Source organism: Mesoplodon mirus (genome assembly GCF_964341445.2).
Source record: "Mesoplodon mirus genome assembly, chromosome: 15".
Classification (NCBI taxonomy): domain Eukaryota; kingdom Metazoa; phylum Chordata; class Mammalia; order Artiodactyla; family Ziphiidae; genus Mesoplodon; species Mesoplodon mirus.
The window spans coordinates 6,819,010-6,846,399 of NC_138991.1; positions in this window are offsets into that span (position 1 = coordinate 6,819,010).

Here is a 27,390-nt window from a genome sequence, read left to right on the forward strand (position 1 = left end):
CTCTGAGAGGTCCTTTGAAATGGGTAATAAACTTTTCTTTATTTCATGGGCAGTCTCAAAGACACTCTTCAACAGACAGTTGTATGGCAGCACAAGAATGGTGGGACAGTTTCCTTTGTGGCCTGATGAGCAGAGAGACCGTTCCTTTGTACCTTTCATCTTTGGAAAGGGTCCCTAAAGATAAATTGTTCCTGATGTCCTTTTCTACCTAATCTTTTTCTCCAGTAAGATGTCAGCCTCATCTATCTGGATAAATGTTGAAGCCTATCTGGTGAATATTGATTTTACATACAACTTAATAGTTTCTATAAGATGACATACAAAGAAAAATACGAAGCAAAGAGTGATAAACACTGGAAGTACCATGGCATGGAAATAACATTTGTTTTCATTTTCAGAACACCCTTCTGTATAGCTCGTGTGCACAAGCCACGTAGAGAAGCATGTGGGGAATTCATGTAAATGAGATCATACTTTATACGTGGTTCTGCAAACTGATTTTTTTAAACTCAGTAATAGCATGTATATATTTCCAACGCAAAACTTAGTTTGATAAGAAAAAACATCTTTTAAGTATTTTTTCATTCATTTAATAAGGGGGGGGTTTGTTTTGTTTTGTTTGTTTTTGTTTGTTTTTCCCAACTGTCAGGTCTTATGAGCATTTTAAGTGCCTTATCTCATGTAACTTTAACACTGACCTCTGAGATAGCCACTTGTGGAGAGAGGAAACAACTTGCCCAACGTAATATAGCTAATAAATGGTAGGATGGGGACTTGAACCCTGGTCTATTTGGTATCAGTGTCTGTGACCTTAAACATTACATTTTATTGTCTACATGATGACTTTTAATGACTGGTTTACAATCCATTGTGTTATCTCACAATTTATTTAGCATGGCTGGTAAAATCTTTATCACATTCAATTACCTAACTCTGGAGACAAGATTCAATCTAGAACAATGACTGTTCTGTTCCTTGGAGTCCAATTCCTCTGCTTCATCTCAGTTGCCAAGTTTTAAACTTTCTAAGTTTCTTGCTGCACCAAGAATTTGATAGAAATATTCTCACGATATGAAAGAGAATGGTTACCTTGAGCTGAGACAGGATTTTTCCATGCTGCTGGCATTTGCCTTTACATCTGTAGAGTAAAATTAATAATAACAATAATAATACCCTTAACACAATAACTTGTAATTCTCCGTGCCCCCCGCCTCTGAGCATTCAAAACAGGCTTCCCAAATAAGAAATTGCCAACTTGTCACTAAGAGATGGGCAGAGCTTCTTTGATGCCAGATAAAGCTGTTAATCATCCATTTTTCATTCTACAATAGTTCTCAATTGTTGCTTTAGCTGACAGGAGAAAATGCCAGTTCATTTCTTATTAAAATACAGGGCCAGTGTGAAATTACATGTTTTTACTCAGAGGGCATGTAAGCCTATTGTTTTATGGATAATGTCTTAGATGAAAACAAAATCTCTGCTGTCATCGTCCCCTCTCCCCCAGCCCTGGTAAATAACAGAAGAAAAAAAATATCCCCATGGGATATGTGCTCTCTCTAGTAAACAACCGAAGATTTCACATATTTTTTAAATAAATGTATTTATTTTTGGCTGTGTTTGGTCTTTGTTGCTGCGTGCAGGCTTTCTACAGTTGCAGCTAGCAGGGGCTTCTGTTTGTTGCGGTGCGTGGGCTTCTCATTGCAGTGGCTTCTCTTGTTGTGGAGCACGGGCTCTAGGTGCGCGGGCTTCAGTAGTTGTGGCTCGTGGGCTCAGTAGCTGTAGCTCACGGGCTCTAGAGCACAGGCTCAGTAGTTGTGGCACACGGGCTTAGTTGCTCCGCAGCATGAGGGATCTTCCTGAACCAGGGCTCGAACCCGTGTCCCCTGCATTGGCAGGCAAATTCTTAACCGCTGTGCCACCAGGGAAGCCCCTCACATTTTGTTTTGTGTGTAAGGAAGATCTTGAGGATACAGTTACATCTGGACTATTGAATACTTGTCAAGACTTCATCCCACAACTACAATAAAATAATTTCACTTTTAACTTGATATTTTGTATAATATCTATAATAATATCTAAAAATGCTTTGTCTGTATTTTTACCTGTGTTTTACAGTTGAGTTTATTGCATTTTACATGAATTGAGACAAAAAACTACAGACCTTATGAGAGAATAAAAAGGGTATAATTGAATTTCAAAGTAGGTTGCACACTCCCATTGGCAAAACTAATGCAGTTCAAGTTCGTAAGAATGAGACAAGTGGAGGTTATTTGTATGCATGCATTTTATCAATAGTTAGGGAAAATATTGACCTCAATACAAATATAATGGGTCTTGATTAAAAGCCTAAAGTTAAAATGCCCCTCCCCACTTCAATGAAGAGAGAGTCCATACCTTTCCTCTGAGCTGAGTGCTTCTAGTATACCTTAGCTAAAGGTTTGAAGTCTATTGAGGTATCAACAACACACCGTAATGACTAAAAGTAAAAATGACTTGAAATAAGATTCTAAAGTTGGACTTAACTAATCACGATCAACTAATCACAAGCAGTCATTATCTTGGTGCTTTCTTGCTTTGCTTTTCTCACTCCTGCAAGCCTCTTCGCTGATCGTTTTTCCTTTCTTCAGAGATTTGTTAGAAAGATAAAAACAAACCCAACATGAAACACCAGATACAAATGCCTATGACTTTTTTTTTTTCACCTAAAATTCTCTAGGGCCTAGAATAATCACTTTGGTGCTTCCTTTGTCACTTGAAATGTTACCCATTTTAGAAAGGTAAGAAGGTGTCAACAGGCAGAAATCACGGAAGACTCTGATGAACCTAGTCTTGCTCTGCTGATGTAGTTGTTGCTGTTTTTAATTTTCCACAAGCTGGGATACCCACATGCAAAATGCTCTTGTCTTGCCAGAGCTGATGTTTGATATACCAGCTCTAGACTCCTGAAATTCGGCTGCATCCCCTTAATTATGTCTAATTTTTTTAAGCTTAGGACTTTATAAAAGGATAAAAAGAGTGTGTTGAGAAGATACAAAGGATGTGCTGGTGTAGTCAATGAGCTCTATGCCATTTACTACAAAGTTGCTCTTATAAAGTGCACATACACACATATGTAGACACACATCCAAACTCACACATTCCTTTCAACCTATAATGTCTAGAATACCTATATGTTAAGGAATATTGTATATCTAATTGTATCTAAGTAAAGAGATAATACACATTGATTCAATTCTAAAAGTATATCTATACTGAGGAGATCTCTCCCTCTCTCTCCCTCTCTCCCTCTCTCTCTCTCTCTCCCTCTCTCTCTCTCTCTCCCACTCTCTCTCTATATATATATTTATCTCTGCATCATTTGAATTGAGGTCAGAGACTAGATCTTGTTCCTCATTATTTCAGTAGAACTTAGAAAAGTGCCTGGTACATAATAGGTATAGCATAAATACTTGTTTATTAAATAAATGAATGACTACAGCATAGTTTTGTTATAAACCATCAACTGTTTTTCATTAAGGTGTTAGCAAAAACTTTGTTACCGAACTGAACTTGGGTTCACTCGCCTGCCTTGCAGCAAAGCCAATCTACTGACACCAGGTTGTGGTGAAGGAAAGTTCAGCATTTATTTGCAGCGTGCCGAGCAAGGAGAATGGGCAGCTAGTGCTCAAAAGACCCGAACTCCCTGATGACTTTCAGGGAAGGGTTTTTAAAGGCAACACTTAGGGCGAGGGTTGCAGCTCATGGACTTCTGTCTGATTGGTTGATGGTGAGGTAACAGGGTGATGTTTCAGGAACCTTACTCATCCGCCTTCTGGTTCCAGTCATTCTGGGGTCTATTTGCTTGTGGTCAGCATGTAGTCATCATTCTCTACCTGGGTGGAGGTCTTAGTTTCTACAGAACACATCAAAGTTATGCATCAGATTGTTATGTGTATCCCTTGAGGAGGAACTAGGATTCTGTTTTATTGCTGAACTATTGTTTAATTTTGCTTAACCGCTTTTTCTTTGTTTCTGCATTTTATCACTTCCTTAATTAGTAACTGCTTAAGTCTGCTCTTTGGAACTCAGGGAAGGCCTAGGAGACGAAAGCCTTCTCTGCAAACAAGAAATGGGGAACATGGAGGGGCTTTTGCACCTGGGAGGGCCATGCAGGGTCCTGCTCAGTTTCAATCCCCCCTTTTCTTTGTTACCTCTCATTCCTGAGGGGAACAGGTACAGGACAAGAAAGGGAATACAGTTTTAGATAGAGAGATTAATCATAAACTCAGCAGGGGAACTCAGTTTTAGGGGGACTCAATTTGAAATTTAATCATAAGGTTAAAAAAAAGATTATTTCAGTTTCAACAATAGTGTAGAGAAGATATTATAAAATCTCCCATGATGAGGCAATTTTAAAGGGTAGACAGATATACTACAGCAAACATCTTACTAATGTAGGGCTGAACTTGCAAAAAAGAAAAAAGAGGGAAATCCCTAACGAGGGATCTGAAAACCAGAGACACGTTTCTCGACAGAGATGTGAGTTGGCACTGTGCCTGTGGCCACTGTGAAGGTACGACCTGTTCTCTCAGATCTATTTCCTCCCAGCTTCCCTTTAAAACTGTTTCTTAGGATCCCTTGAAAACTGGTTTCCTGATAGGTGGGTCAATGAGAGGCACTCACAGAAAATTGGAGGGCAGAAGGGAGAAGCCAGTGTGTTGTTAAAGAGAAGACCAGAGGCCCAAAATGGCATCGCTTGTACTAAAGCCCGTGATGCTAAGTCTGGGTGTAATACCTCACCTAATTGCAGTTTAAACCTTCCCTGGAAATGTAATCTTTTATTTTTTAAAGGATACATTTGTTTATTTATTGGAGTATAGCTGATTTACAATGTTGTGTTCGTTTCAAGTGTACAGCAAAGTGATTCAGTCATGCATATATATACATATATTTATACATGTGTATATATATACACACACAAATACATACATATATTTTTTCCGATTCTTTTCTATTATAGGTTATTACAAGGTATTGAATATAGTTCCCTGTGCTATACAGTAAATCCTTGTTTATTTTATATATAGTGGTATGTATCTGTTAATCCCATACTCCCTCCCCCCCGTTCCCCTTTGGTAACCATAAGTTTGTTTTCTGTCTTTCTGTCTTGTAAATAAGTTCATTTGTATTATCTTTTTAGATTGCACATATGAGTGACATCATATAACGTTTGTCTTTCTCTGTCTAGCTTACTTCACTCAGTATGATAATCTCCAGGTCCATCCATGTTGCTGCAAATGGCAATATTTCATTCTTTTTTATGGCTGAGTAATATTCCATTGTGTCTGTATATATCTCACATGTTCTTTATCCATTCATCTGTTGATGGGCATTTAGATTGTTTCCATGTCTTGGCTATTATAAATAGTCCTGTTGTGAACATTGTGGTGCATGTATCTTTTTGAATTAGTTTTCATCTTTTCCAGATAGATGCCCAGGAGTGGGATTGCTGAATCATGTGGTGACTCTATTTTTAATTTTTTTTTAATTAGTGTGATTGGATCATTGGAGAAAGGTGTGTATTCAGTAGGCGATGGTGATCCTAGAGGCCGTCTTAGAATTCCACCTACTGCACTCACCAATGCCAAAGTGAAAGCTTTGCTTATCTGCTGGTGCCTGACTTATATCCTCCCCTATGTGACAGAGGACGTCACAAGCCTGCATCTGACATTAATTAATTTGTTTATTTTTGCTGTGTTGGGTCTTCATTTCTACGTGAGAGCTTTCTCTGGTTGTGGCAAGCGAGGGCCAGTCTTCATCGCGGTGCGCGGGCCTCTCGCTATCGTGGCCTCTCCTGTTGTGGAGCACAGGCTCCAGACGTGCAGGCTCAGTAGTTGTGGCTCACGGGCCCAGTTGCTCCGTGGCATGTGGGGTCCTCCCAAACCAGGGCTCGAACCCGTGTCCCCTGCATTAGCAGGCAGATTCTCAACCACTGCGCCACCAGGGAAGCCCCTATTTTTAATTTTTTAAGGCACCTCTATACTGTTTTCCGTAGTGGCTGCACCAGTTTACACCTGGGAGTGTAATCTTCATTGGCCAGTTTTGCAATTTTCTGGTCAGCCCCAATAAGGCAATCTGTCAGTGACCCCTCTTTTATTTCTCTTCCCTCCCCCAGAGAAAGAAGAGGCAATCTGCATGATGAAACCTGTGTGGTCCCTTCCCCAAAAAAAGCGGATGTCCTGGACTAAAATAACCCTTTCTTTTCTTTTCTTAACAATGTCCTTGCGGGCTTCCCTGGTGGCGCAGTAGTTGGGAGTCTGCCTGCCGATGCAGGGGACGTGGGTTCGTGCCCCGGTCTGGGAATATCCCGCGTGCCGTAGAGCAGCTGGGCCCGTGAGCCATGGCCACTGGGCCTGCGCGTCCGGAGCCTGTGCTCTGCAGCGGGAGAGGCCACAGCGGTGAGAGGCCTGCGTATCGCGCAAAAAAAAAAAAAAAAAAAAAAAAGATAACAATGTCCTTGCCTCAGCCTCCTCTCTGTAAAAGGCTTCCATCTTGTATCACTGCTCAGAGTGCCCTCACATTTACTAGATGGCATGCTGCCTGATTCATGAATCATTGAATAAAGCCAATTAGATCTTCAGATTTACTCAGTTGAATTTTGTTTTTTAATAGTGTTTCTCTCCCTCTCCTCCTGCTCAAGGGGGCATTTTCCTACAGTGGTTGTGTTTCTCACAATTCCAGCTTCTGGCTGGAAAGCTGTCTCTCCATGGTCTCAGCATCACAGGGCAGTCCGTGCTCTGGTTCTGATTTTTGCTCCATGCTTCGAGCTTCTAAGTTAGGGTAACACCACCTCCTCCCATGGTCCATCCAGGCCTTTGTGTGTAAGTAACTTCCTGCTGTTGAAAACCTCTAGATTGCTTCCACTGTTTGTCTTACCATTTCTTCCATCTTTTGGGTAAGTAGTATGTTTAGCAGAACTCTTGGCCTCTACACCTACTAGATGGTAGTAGCACCCCGTTGTGACAAGCCCAAATGTCTCCAGACATTGCCAAATGCCCAGGGGGCAGAATTGTCCCAGTTGACCACCACTGCCCGAGATAAATCCTACTGCACATTACCTCACGATCCTAAATTATAAAATATATGAGGAAACAAGCCATCATCAGCAAGAATCAGCAGAATCATACCGTTGATACATTTAGGTAGTGGAACTATTGCGAAAAGATGATAAAACAATATTTAGAGTATTTAAAGACATTTAAGAGAAAAATGAAAGGAAGGAAGAAGATGTTTTCCAGAAAGGTCAGATGATGATGTTGATAATCATTGTTAGGAGGAGGAAGAGGAAGAGGAGGAGAGTTTAAGAGAAATGAGGATTAAAGAAGCCTAGAAAATAAAGCACACGGGAAATGTGGAGGAGGGTAGTGATACCAGCTGACACTTTCAAGGACTGACAACACACATTCTCACAGACTTTTTATGATATTTAAAAAGAGGTCTTGGCACATGGTGAAGGTAACTCAGAAATGTTAACTATATCGTTATTATACTGTACTGTTTAATGTAATTACACACTACTGTAAGGATCTATACAATTTTAGTGCTCCAGGAGATGTGGCTTTGCTTCAGTGCATGATTTAGGAAAAATACTCTCTCCTCATTTTTCTTTTCCTCTCCTCTCCTTTTCTCTTCTATCTCTCCCTTTCTTGTGGACTGTAGCAATGAAAGATTTTAATAAGTTTATCATTAGGAAAAGTCCACCTCAAGGATACTGGTGTCCCTTTAAAATCACTCTCACAATTTTGCGACGATGTGTGTCCTGGGACTTCCCGGGTACCCGTATATCCCTTAATCCTTGTGTCTCTGAAGATTTTGCTTCTGATTTAATTTGTGATGGCTGATACGCTTATTGGATAAACATAAATTGGTTGTTTCTGAAATATAAAATTACATCCATCATCTGTCATGTTCTGGGCAACATATGACAAGAGAAATTTAATTCCAGTCCATCTAGAGTCTTCTGGATCTGACTGACTGAAGATAAAATCAGGACCAATGTTGGAATTCAGGCAGGGGCCCTACATCAATATGTCTGATGTTTTAATACTTTTAACTGCATAGAGTGCAAACGAAATGAATTAAAATATTTGAGAAAATTATATAACAGTTTTCAGGAAATAAGTAGATAAGAGTCCTACAGTACCTGAAGGGGTTCAGGATGAACCTCCCCAAAATATGCCATGTTGGCATGTGGATTGTTTTGAGCTGAAGACAACCAAGGTTCAATAGACTCAAGGAGAGTTTTTTACCTCCTCCTTAACTACCTAAAAGAATTTAGACAGGGGGCCTGAATCTGAGAGAGAGCTGTTACCAGAGATAACTTTATCCCAGTGACCTATCTGTATGGCAGGGCAAACATCTAATTACCAGACATCTGTTCTTATTATTATCCTGCAAATTACCCTCCTCCCCTTTGAAGCCCCAGGCCCCATCCCATTCCTTAGATCAGGATGGCATATAAACCTCAATTGCCCGACTCGTCCTTGGGCCTCATATTTTATGGGGTTCCCTTAGGTACATAATTAAATTTGTGTTTCTCCTATTAATCTGTCTTTTGTCAATTTGATCATTAGACCAGCCAAAGAACCTAGAAGGGTAGAAGGAAAAGTTTTCCTCCCCAACAATGCCCAGGCCTTTACTTCGGAAAGTGGGGGTGAACAAGAAAAGGGCCTGCAGATAGGCAAAACTAAGCGCTGATACAGGAGACATTTTTTTTTTTTTGTAAAAGAATTCATGAGGTCTTCTACAGTTTAATGAACAATCCTAGAGAATCAGAGGAAAAGTCCCTTTAAGGCATAGATTGGCTACAAACATAGAGGAAAATTTGGGAAAAAATGTTTGTGTTATCAAGAAGATTCTTTGGAACAGTGTGTTTACACGGTTGGAATAAGCAGGGAGAAGGGATGATCTCTGCTGGGAAAGTCTGCATGGGAATTTAAGTAATGATTCAATTTGATGGAGGTGATAAACTGCAGAATGGACACTGCAAAAAGTAGAATTTGTCTCAGAGAAGGAAAATCAAGAAATTCACCCATAATTCTGAATAGAAGGAATAGTTAAAAATGATGAGTGGGCAAAATGAGAGGATAGTTCCGGGAAATCTGTAAAACGGGAATTGTGGGAAAAGAAAACACAGGCTTAGTGGGTATAAGTGTCAGACATAAAAGAAAGAAACTTCACTAAGTTAAAAAGTCACAAAATCTACAACTCAAAAAAAGGATCCACAGTTATTATGCTGAAATAAATGAGAGCATTTAGACAAATATGAATAAAATATTTGAATTTCAAGGATAAAGAAATAATCTTTCAAGATTGAAGACTTTCAAATAAACAGGTTACCCAAAATGAAGAAAAGTCTATTAAAGAAATTGAAGACTTTGGACAAAGTAAGAACAATAAAGCAAGAGATAAAAATTTAGGGGAGCATGGCTAAAGCTATTTTTAGAGAAAGATTTAGTTCTTTGAATGCTTTTATTATTAAGAAAGAAGATTAGATTTTTTTATTATTATTAATTTATTTATTTTTGGCTGCATTGGGTCATCATTGCTGCGTGCAGGCTTTCTCTAGTTGTGGTGAACAGGGGCTACTCTTCGTTGCAGTGTTCAGGCTTCTCATTGTGGTGGCTTCTCTTGTTGCAGAGCATGGGCTCTAGGCATGTGGGTTTCAGTAGCTGTGGCACACGGGCTCAGCAGTTGTGGCTCGGCTCCAGAGCGCAGGCTCAGTAGTTGTGGCTCACAGGCTCAGCTGCTCTGTGGCATGTGAGATCTTGCTGGACCAGGGCTCAAACCCATGTCCCCTGTGTTGGCAGGTGGATTCTTAACCACTATACCACTAGGGAAGTCCCAGAGATTGTTGAACTAATTGATAAGTAATTTTTTTTAAACTTCTAAGAAGAAAAGCAATGTAGAGCCTTGTGCATATATATATATATATATATATATATATATATATATATATATTTATTTATTTATTTATTTATTTATATGTATATGTGTGTATATATATATATATATATATATTTGCATGTCCTTTTCATAGTTTTGGCAATATATCTGAGATCAATTCTAAGAAATGGGATTTCTGGGTCAAAGGGTAAATTTGTATTATCCTTTCTGGATATTGCCAAATTCCTCTCTATAGAGATTGACTCATTTACAGTCTCACCATCAACACTTGAAAGAGCCTCTTTCCCACAGCTTCACCAACAGAACTTGTTGCCAACTTTTGAATTTTTGCCTGATAGGTGAAGAGTGAGTGGTAGCATAACAAATGAGCTCATTATCATGGCCAAAGTTCACCTTTTATTCCCCAGACCTTCAAGGGTCATTTGCTTCCTTTTCAGTGAACTATGTACTTTTATCTCTTGTACAACTTCAGAAAAATTAGGTAAATTATTATTGTTTGCAGATAGTAAGTTTGTCTAACTGGAGAACTTCAAATTAGCTGAAAATTCTTGCAAGAATTAGGAGCGTTTTGTAAAAAGGATTATGTATAAAGTAATTACACATAAATCAGTACCTTTATATATAACAGTCATATATAATAAAACATTAAATTTGCATTAGCAATAAACTGCTCCCTTCCAAAAAAAAACCTAAAAGAAAGGTGTATTTTTTTTTTTTTTTTTTTGGCAGCGCTGTGCAGCTTAGTTTCCCAACCAGACCAGGGATCAATGGAAGCGTGGCGTCCTAACTACTGGACCGCCAGGGCATTCCCAGAAAAGTATACTTAAAGAAAATGGAAAAATTTATGGAGACATAAATACCTAACTATGATACAACAAACCATATTTCTGAATGGTAAATGTTAGTTTTCTAAAGGTATGGCATCTTCTTAGATTAATTTGCAGCTTTAAACAATTTTAATCAAAATCCCAGAGGAATTCATTTTTTTTTCCAATTTAGTTGACAGAGTAGAATCTCATGTTCATTTGAAAGAATAAGTGATGAAGCAGCTTGATGAGGCTTTTTTAAAAAGAAACATAGCTAGGTGGGACTTTGTTAGTAGTTATTTAAATGCTTAGAAAGTGATAGCAATTTACACATAGTGCTTGTGAACCAAGAAGCTCTGTAGAGATGAATGGACAAGATAAAAAATTGGAGAAATAGACCTAAATATTAGATATGTGATGAATGGACCATTTCAAATCAGGGGACAAGTTTTTGGCTGTGCTCTTTTAATTGTATTAAAAAAAATTTTTTTTTTCTTGAGAGTAGAAAAACAACCTTAAGCATCAGACTGGACCCACCTGTGGACTTAAGAACATTCACGTATCATACAATTCAGGTGTTGAAACATGTTGCTTTCTTTTTTGCTTTATAAATGTGACTTATTCAACCCTTAAGCCCTTATTTCTTTTGATAGCAGAAAACTTAAGCTTCCCACATTAAAGGAAATCAGTCTCTTCTGGTGTAAAACTTAGTCACAGTCCACACACACATGACTATTACCTTCTCTCTGGGCTGACCTGATGTCAAGGGTGTGTGTGGGAGGGGATGTGAGTATATAGGTGTATGTGCTACCTTGGCCTCTGGGGAAAGGCTTATGGTCCCTGTCAGAACTCTCTCCTCATCCCACCCAGCTTCCAAGTCTTGGCTTGTCACTACTGGACCCACCACTGGTGCCTGTAGTCCTTTCATGCTTTTCTGCTTCTGTAGTCAATGCTGGACCATTTGAAGCATCCACTCGTCATAACTGAAAGTCATCTAGTTCCCCCACTCCCTCATCCCTTTCTTCATCCATCCTTGGGCATTAGAAGCATTTAGATGTTCTGCTGTGCCACGCTGGGGTCTACAGCAGGGGTTGGCAAACCATGACCCGTTGGCCGTAGTTTTTGTCTGGTTTGTGAGTTGGGAATGAAGTCTATATTTGTCAATCGTTGAAAAAGGATTAAAAGAAGAATAGTATTTATGATATACAAATATCATATGAAATTCAAATGTCATAAATTTGAAATTCAAATTTCAAATACTAAAATGTTTTTGGAACGTAACCACACCCATTCGTTTATATGTTGCCCACGGCTACTTTCCTGTGATAGGGGCAGCATTGACTAGCCATACCGTATGGCCTGCAAAGTCTAAACTATTTCCTATTTGACCCTTTGCAGAAAAATTGTGACAACCCTTGGCCTGCAGTGTTGTGTGGGACCAGGCTCAGGCTGTTTGCTGTTAGCTTCTCACACAACCACTGCCACTCTGCCACTCGGTGCGCGGCTGGATGAGAGCAGGGAGCTCATGAAGGGTTCTTCAGGCCACCTGGGCTCTATATGGGAAAAGAGGTCAAATCTCTCCACTTTGTATAACTTCTCTGTGATTTCTGCCATCTCCCTGCCAAGGCTGGGCTTTGGTTGGGATACAGGACATGTACATGTGGTAGGGACCCCACATCCACTTGAAAGTTATCTTTTCCCCTCGATTCTCCACCCATGCCCAGAAAGGGTTGTCATTTCCACCCTGTGTGGTGGAAAAATTCTATTATCTGTTATAAACCCTTCTTTGAGATACAACTAAACTTTTGAAAATTTTTTTAGAAAGAGAAAGAAAAAGAAAGAAATCTTTTCTACTGTTCAATTCTTGCAATCAAAGGACAGGGTTTTCTGGAATTCTTTTATTTTCTGCTTAATTAATTAATTAATTAATTTTGGCTGCGTTTGGTCTTCGTTGCTGTGCACTAGCTTTCTCTAGTTGCGTTGAGCACGGCCTACTCTTCGTTGTGGTGCACGGGCTTCTCATTGTGGTAGCTTCTCTTGTTGTGGAGCACGGGCTCTAGGCGTGCGGGCTTCAGTACTTGTGACACGTGGGCTCAGTAGTTGTGGCTTGCAGGCTCTAAAGTGCAGGCTCAGTAGTTGTGGCTCATGGGCTTAGTTGCTCTGTGGCATGTGGGATCTTCCTGGACCAGGGCTTGAACCCGTGTCCCCTGCATTGGCAGGCATATTCTTAACTACTGCATCACCAGGAAAGTCCCCAGACTTCATTTTTGTTGGGTTCTTTTATGTCCTGCCTTTTTTGGGGAAATCTACTCCAGACTGGGTCTAGTTTTAATGGTAGGACGGCTTTCAGGTTAAAAAAATATTAATAAGAGGAAATAACTACTGGTTCAAAATATTACCCTAATACATACTGATCATATGCATTTATGTATGGATCCCATAGATACCAGTAATCCTGCTGTGCTAATAAAAATCTTGAAATAACCTAATAACAGCTGCATCATGAGCACATAACATTTTGTCAGTATTTGACATATTTGAAGGTTGTGCAAATGAATTCCAAATGAATTCCAACCTCTAAAAATGTATTTGGGAAGGAGACATTTTTTTTTCAAAGAAAATCTGTTGTTCTTTTAAGTTGAAAATGTATTGTAATGCATGTTAAAGGGACATGACACTAACTCAGGTAAAGGTCTATCTCCCACTAGTGTTGCTCAGGAAAAGAAGGGTAAGGGAATTAGCATCAGTAATCAGTAAACTCTGAATATTATACAACTCCTCCCAATATCACCCCTTATGAGAAAGTGACAAGATATAATGGTTAGAGAAGGCTGTACCATATAATAGAAAGAAATAGTAAAAAAAAAAAAAAAGAAAAATACTTAACTAGCAATGCCAGAAACTCTTGAAAAATGACTTTATTTCCTGTTTCATATATGAAAATAAGTTCCAGATAGTTTAAAGAGTTAAAGTAAAAACAAAAAACAAACAATAATACTAACAATAAAAGCATAAAAAATCCAGAAAACAATGACATAGAAAACCAGAAGGAAGATTTGATGAATGCTTAGCAAAAGATATATGGGTATGCCTACATAAACACCCAGAACTTCTGTAGGACATGAAATAAACACCATAAAATTAAACTCAAACAATAAACTGGGAAGTATATTTTCAGCCAAGGAGTAATTTTACATAGAAAGAATTCTTATAAATGAGTAAAGAAAATAAAAGCTTAATGAAAAACTGAGCAAAGGTTATGAAAAATATAGAAATTTACAAAAGAATATACATAACGACCAGAAAAATATATAAAAACTTTCATCTTGCACTGGCAATCAAAAACATTCTAGGTCCACCAGAGCAACACCCAGCTCTACCCACCACCAGTCCCTCCCATCAGGAAGCTTGCACAAACCTCTTAGATAGCCTCATCCACCAGAGGACACACAGCAGAAGCAAGAAGAACTACGATTCTGCAGCCTGTGGAACAAAAACCACATTCACAGAAAGATAGACAAAATGAAAAGACAAAGGACATTGTACCATATGAAGGAACAAGATAAAACCCCAGAAAAACAACTAAATGAAGTGGAGATAGGCAACCTTCCAGAAAAAGAATTCAGAATAATGATAATGAAGATGATCCAGGACCTCGGAAAAAGAATGGAAGGAAAGATCAAGAAGATGCAAGAAATGTTTAACAAAGACCTAGAAGAATTAAAGAACACCTAGAAGAATTAAAGAACAAACAAACAGAGATGAACAATACAATAACTGAAATGAAAAATACCCTAGAAGGAATCAATAGCCGAATAACTGAGGCAGGAGAATGGATACATGACCTGGAAGACAGAATGGTGGAATTCACTGCCGCACAACAGAATACAGAGAAAAGAATGAAGAGAAATGAAGACGGCCTAAGAGACCTCTGGGACAACATTAAACACAACAACATTTGAATTATAGGGGTCCCAGAAGGAGAATAGAGAGAGAAAGGACCCGAGAAAATATTTGAAGAGATTAGAGTCAGAAACTTCCCTAACATGGGAAAGGAAAGAGCCACTCAAGTCCAGGAAGCACAGAGACTTCCAGGCAGAATAAACCCAAGGAGAAATACACCAAGACACATGGTAATCAAACTGACAAAAATTAAAGACAAAGAAAAATTATTAAAAGCAACAAAAGAGAAATGACAACATAGAAGGGAACTCCCATAAGGTTAACAGCTGATTTCTCAGCAGAAACTCTACAAGCCAGAAGGGAGTGGCATGATATACTGAAAGTGATGAAAGGGAGGAACCTACAACCAAGATTACTCTACCCGGCAAGGACCTCATTCAGATTGGATGGAGAAATCAAAAGCTTTACAGACAAGCAAAAGCTAAGAGAATTCAGTACCACCAAACCAGCTGTACAACAAATGCTAAAGGAACTTCTCTAAATGGGAAACACAAGAGAAGAAAAGGACCTACAAAAAAAAACCCATAACAATTAAGAAAATGTCAATAGGAACATACATATTGATAATTACCCTTAAAGGTGAATGAATTAAATGCTGCAACCAAAAGACACAGGCTTGTTGAATGGATGCAAAAACAAGACCCATGTATATGCTGTCTACAAGAGACCCACTTCAGACCTAGGGACACATACAGACTGAAAGTGAGGGGATGGAAGAAGCTATTCCATGCAAATGGAAATCAAAAGAAAGCTGGAGTAGCAATACTCATATTAGATAAAATGGACTTTAAAAGAAAGAATGTTACAAGAGACAAGGAAGGACACTACATAATGATCAAGGGATCAATCCAACAAGAAGATATAACAGTTATAAATATATATGCACCCAACATAGGAGCACCTCAATACATAAGGCAATTGCTAACAGCTATAAAAGACGAAATCGACAGTGACACAATAATAGTGGGGGACTTTAACACCTCACTTACACCAATGGGCAGATCATCCAGACAGAAAATTAATAAGGAAACACAAGCTTTAAATGACACAATAGACCAGATAGATTTAATTGATATTTATGGGACATTCCATCCAAAACAGCAGATTACACTTTCTTCTCAAGTGCACACGGAACATTCTCCAGGATAGATCACATCCTGGGTCACAAATGAAGCCTCGGTAAATTTAAGAAAATTGAAATCATATCAAGCATCTTTTTTGACCACAACACTATGAGATTAGAAATCAATTACAGGGAAAGAAATGTAAAAAACACATGGCGGCTAAACAATATGTTACTAAATAACCAAGAGATCACTGAAGAAATCAAAGAGGAAATCAAAAAATACCTAGAGACAAATTACAATGAAAACACTACGATCCAAAACCTATGGATGCAGCAAAAGAATTTCTAAGAGGGAAGTTTATAGCAATACAAGCCTACCTCAAGAAACAAGAAAAATCTCAAATAAACAATTTAACCTTACACCTAAAGGAGCTAGAAAAAAAAAAGAACAAACAAAACCCAAAGTTAGTATAAGGAAAGAAATCATAAAGATCAGAGCAGAAATAAATGAAATAGAAACAAAGAAAACAATAGCAAAGATCAATAAATCTAAAAGCTGGTTCTTTGAGAAGATAAACAAAATTGAGAAACGTTTAGCCAGACTCATCAAGAAAAAGAGGGAGAGGACTCAAATCATTAAAATTAGAAATGAAAAAGGAGAAGTTACAACAGACACCGCAGAAATACAAAGCAATCTAAGAGACTACTACAAGCAACAACTCTATGCCAGTAAAGTGGACAACCTGGAAAAATGGACAAATTCTTAGAAAGGTATAACCTTCCAAGAGTGAACCAGGAAGAAATAGAAAATATGAAAAAACCAATCACAAGTAGTGAAATTGAAACTGAGATTAATCTTACCACTATTATTCAACATAATAATTTTGGAAGTCCTAGCCACAGCAATCAGAGAAGAAAAAGAAATAAAAGGAATACAAATTGGAAAAGAAAAAGTAAAACAGTCACTGTTTGCAGATGACATGATACTATACATAGAAAATCCCAAAGATGCCACCAGAAAACTACTAGAGGTAATCAATGAATTTGGTAAATTTGCAAGATACAAAATTAATGCACAGAAATCTCTTGCATTCCTATACACTAACAAAGAAAGATCAGAAAGAGAAATTAAGGAAATAATCCCATTCACCATTGCAGCAAAAAGAATAAAATACCTAGGAGTAAACCTACCTAAGGAGGTAAAAGACCTGTACTCAGAAACCTATAAGACACTGATGAAAGAAATCAAAGATGACACAAACAGATGGAGAGATATACCATGTTCTTGGATTGGAAGAATCAACATTGTGAAAATGATTATACTGCCCAAAGCAATCTACAGATTCAATGCAATCCCTATCAAATTACCAATGGAATTTTTTACAGAACTAGAACAAAAAATCTTAAAATTTGTATGGAGACACAAAAGACCCGGAATAGCCAAAGCAGTCTTGACGGAAAAAAATGGAGCTGGAGGAATCAGACTCCCTGACTTCAGACTATACTACAAAGCTACAGTAATCAAGACAATATGGTATTGGCACAAAAACAGAAATACAGATCAATGGAACAGGTTAGAAAGCCCAGAGATAAACCCATGCACCTGTGGTCAACTAATCTATGACAAAGGAGGGAAGGATATACAATGGAGAAAAGACAGTCTCTTCAATAAGTGGGGCTGGGAAAACTGGACAGCTACATATAAAAGAATGAAATTAGAACACTCCCTAACACCATACACAAAAATAAACTCAAAATGGATTAGAGACCTAAATGTAAGACCAGACACTATAAAACTCTTAGAGGAAAACATAGGAAGAGCACTCCTTGACATAAATCACAGCAAGATTTGTTTTGATCCACCTCCTAGGGTAATGGAAATAAAAAGAAAAATAAACAAATGGGACCTAATGAAACTTAAAAGCTTTTGCACAGCAAAGGAAACTACAAACAAGACGAAAAGACAACCCTCAGAATGGGAGAAAATATTTACAAATGAATCAACGGACGAAGGATTAATGTCCAAAATATATAAACCGCTCATGCAGCTCAATATTAAAAAAGCAGACAACCCAATCCAAAAATGGGCAGAAGACCTAAATAGACATTTCTACAAAGAAGACATATAGATGGCCAAGAAGCACATGAAAAGCTGCTCAACATCACTAATTATTAGAGAAATGCAAATCAAAACTGCAATGAGGTATCACCTCACACCAGTTAGAATGGGCATCATCAGAAAATCTACAAACAACAAATGCTGGAGAAGGTGTGGAGAAAGGGAACCCTCTTGCACTGTTGGTGGGAATGTAAATGGATACAGCCACTATGGAGAACATTATGGAGGTTCCTTAAAAAACTAAAAATAGAACTACCATATGACCCAGCAATCCCACTACTGGCCATATACCCAGAGAAAACCATAATTCAAAAAGACATATGCACCCCAATGTTCACTGCAGCACTATTTACAATAGCCAGGACATGGAAGCAACCTAAATGCCCACTGACAGATGACTGGATAAAGAAGATGTGGTATATATATACAATGGAATGTTACTCAGCCATAAAAAGGAACAAGATTGGGTCATTTGTAGAGACGTGAATGGATCTAGAGACTGTCATACAGAGTGAAGTAAGTCAGAAAGAGAAAAACAAATATCGTATATTAACGCATATATGTGGACCCTAGAACAATGGTATAGATGAACTGGTTTGCAAGGCAGAAATAGAGACACAGATGTAGAGAACAAACGTATGGACACCAAGGGGGGAAAGCGGCGGGGGTGGTGGTGGTGGTGGGATGAACTGGGTGATTGGGATTGACGTATATACACTAATATGTATAAAATAGATAACTAATAAGAACCTGCTTTATAAAAAAAAATAAAATTCAAAAATTCAAAAAAAACCCCATTCTAAATTAAAGAGCAACACATTCCATTTGTTGCTTATTAAATCAGAACAGGACTTTTAAAAGATAATCTTAATTGGTGTGATCATACACTGCTTAAGGAAATAAAAATTATCTTTCTGACAGTTTGCCAACATGTGTGAGAATTTTAAAAAGGCTGATACCAGTTTCTCAAGTAGAAGTTATGAATTAGCTGCATAAGGATTGTCTGTGGTATTTACCAAAAAATGCATATTATCTGCCCCCCCCCCATCAGACCTAATGAATCCAAACACTTGGAGGGGAGTGGCAGGTAGATCTGTGATTTGTAGGTGTATCAAGAACAATGATGGGCCTTCCCTGGTGGCACAGTGGTTAAGAATCTGCCTGCCAAGGCAGGGATACATGTTCGAGCCATGGTCTGGGCCCTGGTCACATGCCGCGGAGCAGCTAAGCCTGTGTGCCACAACTGCTGAGCATGTGCTCTACAGCCCGCGAGCCACAGCTACTGAAGACCACACGCCTAGAGCCCGTGCTCCACAGCAAGAGAAGCCACTGCCGTGAGAAGACCACGCGCCGCAATGAAGAGTAGCCCCTGCTGGCAGCAACTAAAGAAAGCGTGCATACAGCAACGAAGACCCAATGCAGCCAAAAATAAATAAATTATAAACAAACAAACAATAAAACCACACAATGATGAGGCTTATAGAAAATAGTGTTGGAATTGCTAGTTTCCCCAAACCCAATCGTTCTATATAATTATAATTACACGTATAGGCACACACACACACATTCTTATATTCTTATAAAAGTGAAAAATTGAAGTCAACTTAAATGTGCAAAGATGGGCATAGTTAATTAAATAGTGTATATTTATATAATAGATACTGTGTGTACAACCGAACTGTGCTTCTCAGAATATATGATGACGCCCAGTTATAAGATAAATCAGCACGAGGGATGCAGTGTACAACATGATGAATATAATTCACACTGCTGTGTGCTATATAGGAAAGCTGTTAAGAGCGTAGACCCTAAGACTTACTATCACAAGGAAAAAACATATTGTTTTATCTCTTTAAGTCTGTATCTATATGAGATGATGGATGTTCACGGAACTTGTGATAATCATTTCATGGTGTATGTAAGTCAGATCACTATGCTGTACACCTTAAACTTATACAGTACTGTATGTCAATTATAGCTCAGTAAAAATGGAGGGAAAAAATAGATGATGATATAGGAAGGTTCCCCTGACATCATTTGAATTCATTTTTTAAAAGGGTATAAAAGTTTATGTGTAAAGTTTTAGGCATAAAACTTTGTGTTAACCCAAATTCATAAAGCATGCATCTACACAGAGAAGGGAATTAACTATTCAGATTGTATTAATACTTTCTTCTTCTAACTTGTTGTTCTGTAGTTTCTAGTTTTGCTTCCTTCAAAAGTATAGTTTTCAATATAAAAACACAAATTAACTTTTTCACAAAAAGCATTATTTAAAACAGATTGGAGCTCTCTTTATAGGAGCGATGGGCTGTAGAACCTTCTGGTTGACCCTGAAGTGCAAGGAGTCCTCACTAATAAGGCTTTTTTTTTTTTTTTTTTTTTTTGTGGTACGCGGGCCTCTCGCTGTTGTGGCCTCTCCAGTTGGGGAGCACAGGCTCTGGACACACAGGCTCAGCGGCCATGGCTCATGGGCCCAGCCGCTCCGCGGCATGTGGGATCTTCCCGGACCGGGGCACGAACCCGTGTCCCCTGCATCGGCAGGCAGACTCTCAACCACTGCGCCAACAGGGAAGCCCCAAGCCTTTTATTATTTGTGGTATGTGCTTGATTCACCCACACAATCTACTACCTTTAAGTAGAAGTCTTTTATCACCAACCTTGCTAGTCATAGTATTGTAATTATAGTATTCATACATTTATAAATGAATATGCTGAGATATCTGATGATTACATTTTGGTCTGTAATGCACCACCTCATCCATTCTAAGTTCATGTTATGTGGTGAGGTAGTCAATTAGGTGTAGACCCAGTATATGACTGTGTACCCTGTAGAGCTAAATATCTCCAGCCCATGTTTGCTGACCTTATTAAGTAATTCAGTCTGACGACATCTCTGATAGAAAAGTTGTGTATCTGTTCAGTTTCTTCTGGCTTCCTCCTTACCGATCAGTGGATCTCAATCTATTTCACAATAGATTCACCTGGAAACTTCAAACAAACAAATGTCTGGACATCATCTTAGACCAATTGGGTCAGAATCTTTGGGGAAGAGCCTTTGATTGGTGTTTGTTTTTAATAACCTCCCCTAAGTGATTGCATCCAAGGTTGAGAGCCTTTCATTTGCATAAATATACTGAAGGCCCAGGATTTGAGGTTGGATAAATGGAAATGATGAAGGGTTGTTTGCCAAGTTCAGTGGCAAGTTGAATATTGGGTTAGCATAGAAAGCCCAAGACGCTAGTTCTTTATTAGGGTTTCTTTTTAAGCCTCACGTATGAGAATCAAAGCTTTGAAGAACAATTAGCAGTTAGTAAGAGTGGTGAGGGAGGTGAAGAGCATCTCTTATGGAGACAAATGCCTGTGGGCAGATTTGGGAAGGAAAGAAACCAAGAAGGCCAGCCACTGAGATAGGAGATGAGGTCTAAGGGGCTTAGGCAGGGGCCAGATCAACATGTGAGCTATGTTATGGCATCTGGCTCTTACCCAAATGGCCATGGGAAGCTGCTGGAATTTTTTTTTTAAATAAATTTATTTATTTATTTTTGGCTGTGTTGGGTCTTTGTTTCTGTACGAGGGCTTTCTCTAGTGGCGGCAAGCGGGGGCCACTCTTCATCGCAGTGCGCGGGCGTCTCACTATTGCGGCCTCTCTTGTTGCGGAGCACAGGCTCCAGACGCGCAGGCTCAGTAGTTGTGGCTCACGGGCCCAGTTGCTCCGTGGCATGTGGGATCTTCCCAGACCAGGGCTCGAACCCATGACCCCTGCATTAGCAGGCAGATTCTCAACCACTGTGCCACCAGGGAAGCCCACTGCTGGAATGTTTTAAATACGAGAGTCCAGTAATTATATTTTTAAAAGATTACCCCAGTGGCATTATGGAGAACAGGGTTGGTGGGGAGAAGAATGGAATCACCAAGACCCATGGCACAGCAAGTGAGAGATGATGACAGTTCGATTAGGGAGGTGACGGTGTAGATGGAGAGAAAGACAGATTTGAGAGTTATTTCCCAAATGATTTTCAGATCAAGATTTTCATTTCTGAGCAATTCTCTGTCCACGTAGGGCAAGAGGGGGCTAGAGTAATAAATTTCATTTGATAGATGCATAACCAAAAATATCAAGACAGGGAGGCGTGGTCCACTCAAGGTCATGGAGTGAATTTGGCCAAGGAAAATGCAAACAGACTGGCAAAAGTATATCAAGGAATCACCTTTCAGCTGCCACTGGCCATCACTATAAACATCTCGCTGTCATGTTCTTCAATTCATTTTCCTTCATAACCTCAAATGTGTTTGATTTAAAGTACTGTCTTAAGCAAAATATATGTCTCTCCCCTTTCTCCAAAGCTCATGGTGTACTCAAACTATTTACTTTCTCCAAGGCAGTACTGTAAGTTATTCACCAAGTAGTTCAGAGGAAATTTATTCCATTGTTTTACTATTTTTAGTGAACAATTTAAAAAATCCTAGTTCATTTCCTTAATTTCTCATTTAACTTCTATATCCAAGTACAAACATATTCAGATGAGATTATTGGGGTAGTTGATTTAAGAGTTATAAACTGGCATCATAAATCAGATATTATAAATTGGTGGTGAAGAGGATCCATCTTGCTAAGGTCAAGCCACTTAATAACTTAGATGTACTTAATAACTGTGTGAGTTTGGGCAAGTCAATTAACTGTTTTGGGGCCCGAATTTCATCTGCAAAATGGAACCTTCTGCTGTCAAGATTAGAGGAGATGATGCCTGTAAAGTTGTGCAGTATTTTGCATAATGCCTAGGTCCACAGTGCCCCAAAAGGGTTAATTATTGTTACCATTAGTAGTGGTGGAAAATGGAAGAGAGAAGAGGTTTTCATGAAAATTCCATTAATAATTAGGCAAATGATTTGGTCTAGAAACTTGTCCTTAGTGTGGAAGAATGCTTCAGTTTGAAGAAGACATTTTTGCTGAGACGTGTATTAGGGGAAAATGCCTTTGGTTAAATGGAATGAGCCCAACTTTGTCATCAGGGAAGATTTCTTATTGCTTTTATGTCTTCTGAAAGTATATTGCCCTCTATTGCGGGGGAATCACCAGGAATTCTTCTGACAACAGAGGCGATACATAGTCCTCGATTTGCAAATCCTTGACATTTACTTGTGTGGAAAGTGGAACAAGCCATCAGGTCATCTTGTGCTCTAACAAACCCACAAAGAGACTCAGCAGGGATTAGAGTACAGTCGTAATTCATCATGCCTCAAACGGATTCTGCATATTCTCAGCAAGAAAGCTTATGATTTTAATGATTTTGTGCTCCTTGGTAGAGATAGGCAAAAATTACTAATGTTTTTCCTTGTGTACTTTCTTCTTTTCCCCTTCGTTTATTTCCTGGTCTTGCCTCTTTATAATTCTGTCTTCTTCCTTTTTTTCTGTCTTTTTTTTCTTTCTCTGAGTGTCTTTCTTTCTCTCGTTGTATTTATGCCACTCACCCTCTTTCTCTCATTATTCAGAGCTGTCCTTACATTTATCAGCACTTGTTTTTATTTCACCCCAGAATCTTAAGCCCTTGTTCAGAACTATAAAACAATAAGTAAAGCTTACCTTTCTTTGTGAATGGTAGAAATTTATTGCAGATTTATTGCAGAGAATTTCCACTTTATTAAGTTGACGGATTTAGCTTGAAGGCATACTACCCTGTGAAATTCTAAATTTGATTTAAAGGTCAGAGGGAAAGCCTGGCACCTACAATCTGCCTTTGAATTGTTTTTGTAACACTAAATAGAGTTTACAAGGAGAGGAAATTGCAGTTGGTCAGCAGAAGGCATGACAATCACATCTTTTCTCAATAAACTCTTTGCCTTTAACCAAGCTAAGAGATGAAAAAAACTACTAGATTAACATGGTCTTGCACAACATAGGAAACTTCAGGTTCAATTAGATGTCACATTGGATGAACCACTTTGTGAGAAGAGAGGGAAAGTGCTATGTCTCTGAAAGCTGGGGGGAAAATATCCTTAATCATAGTTATCACCGACAAGGGTGTTTTCATTTACATAAATAAAATAATGACTCTAAAAGGATACACATATTTAAAATAAGTTCTATTTTTGTTTGTTCCTGAATACAAAATAGCTCTACTTGGTACTGGTGATGGGCATAGGAAACTCTCTATTTCCAAATGATTTTTATTACCATTGCAAAAATATATTACTTTTGTTAATTAAAATTATTTTGTGTATGATCAGGCTATATTTTTTTAGCAGTAAGGAAGTTTAATGGAATTTTCAGATTTACTGTATTAAACTCTTAAAATGTGCAAACTTTAGTTATCTGATAATAGAGTCTTGGTAATAGTGAGAGAGAGAGAAAAAAAAAAGAAAAAAAGCACACAAACTCCTAAATCTGTCAACATGGGACTTGTCAGAATCAGTAATAAGGCTAAAATAGAAATGCAGAATCTAACACCATAAGTAACACGACATCATAAATCAACTATACTCAAATAAAAATTACAAAAAAGAAAAAAAAAGATAAATTCCCCAAATTGGGAAAAAAACATCTAATACCATTTTGATGGCTGCAGAATGACTGTTTTGCATCTGTACATCTTTCTGATGAAGGGCAACTCTTCAAAGGTTACTTGGGGTTGAAAAACAATAAGGTCCCAGTAGTAGCCATGTAGAATATTGGCTATGTAAACAACATAATAGTATGTCAAAATTGGTTTTCACCCAAGTCTAATCTTCTGCCGGTCAGTCCCAGGGAAAGAAAGTCAAACAGTGAACTTTCACTGATGATATAAAAGGCAGCACATCTGGTGATGGCAACTACAGCCATAAAGGTGGCAATCACTTTCTCCTTGCTCTTTTTGGCTGATGCCCCCAGGTATCGATGCAAACTCCTGCACTCTTTAAGTATCATTATTGATACCCTCTGCAGCTTGTTGTTACTGTTTTCCGTCCATTGTTATTGAAATATAATTGGCGTACAGCACTGTGTAAGTTTAAGATGTACGGCATCGTGACTTGACTTACATATATCATGAAATGATGACCACAGTACATTTGTGACCATGCATCATTTCATATAGACACAAAATTAAAGAAATGGAAAAAAAAAAGTTTTTCCTTGCGATGAGAACTCAGAACTCTCTTAACATCTTCCATATATAGCGCGTAGAGCCGTATTAATTATATTTATCATGTTGTCCGTTACATCCCTAGCACTTGTTTATCCTGTAACTGGAAGTCTGTACCTTTTGACCGCCTTCATCCGATTCCCCCTCCCCCCACCTCTGGTAACCGCAAATCTGACCTCTTTTTCTATGAGTTTGTTTGCTTTTGAAGTATATTGACCTACAACACTATGTTAGATCCTGTTACACAACATAGTGATTTGGTATTTCTGTACATTTCAAAGTGATCACTGCGATAAGTCTAGTTACGATCTGTCACCATACAAAGACATTACATAATTATTGACTATGTTCTCCACACTGTACATTTCATACCCGTTACTCATTTATTTTGCATCTGAAAGTTTGTACCTCTTACCCTCCCTCACCTATTGTTGTTTTTAAAATATTTGTTTTACCGACTATAATGATAGCACACACTCCTTGAAAACTTGGGGAATTCATGATAATTTAAAGAAAAATGATAACATCACCCATATTCTCACCACTGAGAGATGAAAGCACTGTGAATATTTTGGACCATTTCGTCCAGCTCTTTATCCTGTGTGCTTATGTGCACACGCGTGTGCACACACTGAGGGTGTGTGTCCCTGTGAAATGTTACAAAATTGGTAGGGTGGAACATATGTAATTTTATATTCTGTCTTTCTAAATTTAACATGATGTTCTGAGCATTTTCCATATTATCAAGAGTTCAAAAAAGGGGCTTATAATAGCTGGATAATATTCTATTATGAGGAAGAAGCACTTGTAACTTGTGCTGGGTATTAAGGTTGTCTGTAATTTTTCATTCTGAAATTGTCCTGTGGTGAAACCCAATTGTACCTAAGTCTGGGTATATGACGATTTTTTCGGGGGTCTTTTCCTGAAAGTGTAATGCCACCTTCAAAGGATAGGAACAACAACCTGCGGTTCTGGGTACATATCAATGTAATATGTATGTGTCCTTGCTGTGAGGCAAATGTGGGACCTTTTCTTTTCCTTTTCAATGTGAGTCGTGCTGCACAGTCAGAGAGCGTTGCTCTAGGGGAGCTGAGTAAGTGTCGGAGCAGGCTTCCTCTGTGTTCTTCCCTCCTGCCAAGATTCCAGGCACATCTTCTGAGTTTGCTGACAAAATACATTTGGATTCTTTTTACTTTCTTGGAAACAAGATAAAGAAAACTTGGTCTGACTCTAGAAATTTATGTTCATATGTTTTTTATGTAGGCAAACAGTTAAAATGGGCCAACGTATTTATGTCTTTATGACAATACATTCAAGAAGCAAATAAAATCACTCCGGAAGGTTTCTTTTTTTTTTTTTCCTTTTTTTTTTTTGCGGTATGCGGGGCCTCTCACTGTTGTGGCCTCTCCCGCTGCGGAGCACAGGCTCCGGACACACAGGCTCAGCGGCCATGGCTCACGGGCCCAGCCGCTCCGCGGCACGTGGGATCTTCCCGGACCGGGGCATGAATCCGTGTCCCCTGCATCGGCAGGCGGACTGTCGACCACTGCGCCACCAGGGAAGCCCCTTTTTTTATTATTATTAGTTTGAAAGGATGGTTGCCCTAAGCTAGAAGCTCAGGAATGGGGTCCAAGAAATCCAATTGGAATTTTCAAGCAGTTAACCAGTTTATTGAGATTATGTCTAAACAACACATTAGTATATTTTAAAGCCCATTTAGGATGAATTCATGTTATAAACACAATAAGTAATACTATTAGAAATATGTAGTAATTTGTGTTATTTCACAACAAAACCCACAAGGTAGCTATTATTATCATCCACATCTTACATATGTGGTAGTGAAACTAGGAGAATTGAAATAATTCACCCAAGAATTTACCCAGGTATCAAAGAACGAATGTAGAATTAGAAACCACGTGTATGTGACTCCCAAATCTGGCCCTTATTTCATGGTCCTACTTCACAGTACTATTGATATATCGCTATGCTATTTCATAGTACTATATCCTGGTACTGCTTCATTGGACTACTTTATGGTGCTACTTTGGAGTAGTACTTAGAGGTAGTACTTCAAGGTTCTGCCTCACAGTACTATGTCACCACGCTACTTCATGGCACTGCATTACAATTGTACTTCATGGTAGTACTTTATGGTAGTATTTCATAGTAGTACTTCATGGTACTACTTTATGATACTACATCACCATACTACTTCATAGTACTATACTATGGTACTACTTCATAAGATTAATTCTTGGTGCTACTTAAGAGTAGTACTTTGAGGTATTACTTCATGGTACTAATTCACAGTACTATATTACAATGCTATGTCACCATACTACTTCATGGTACTACTTTACAGTACTC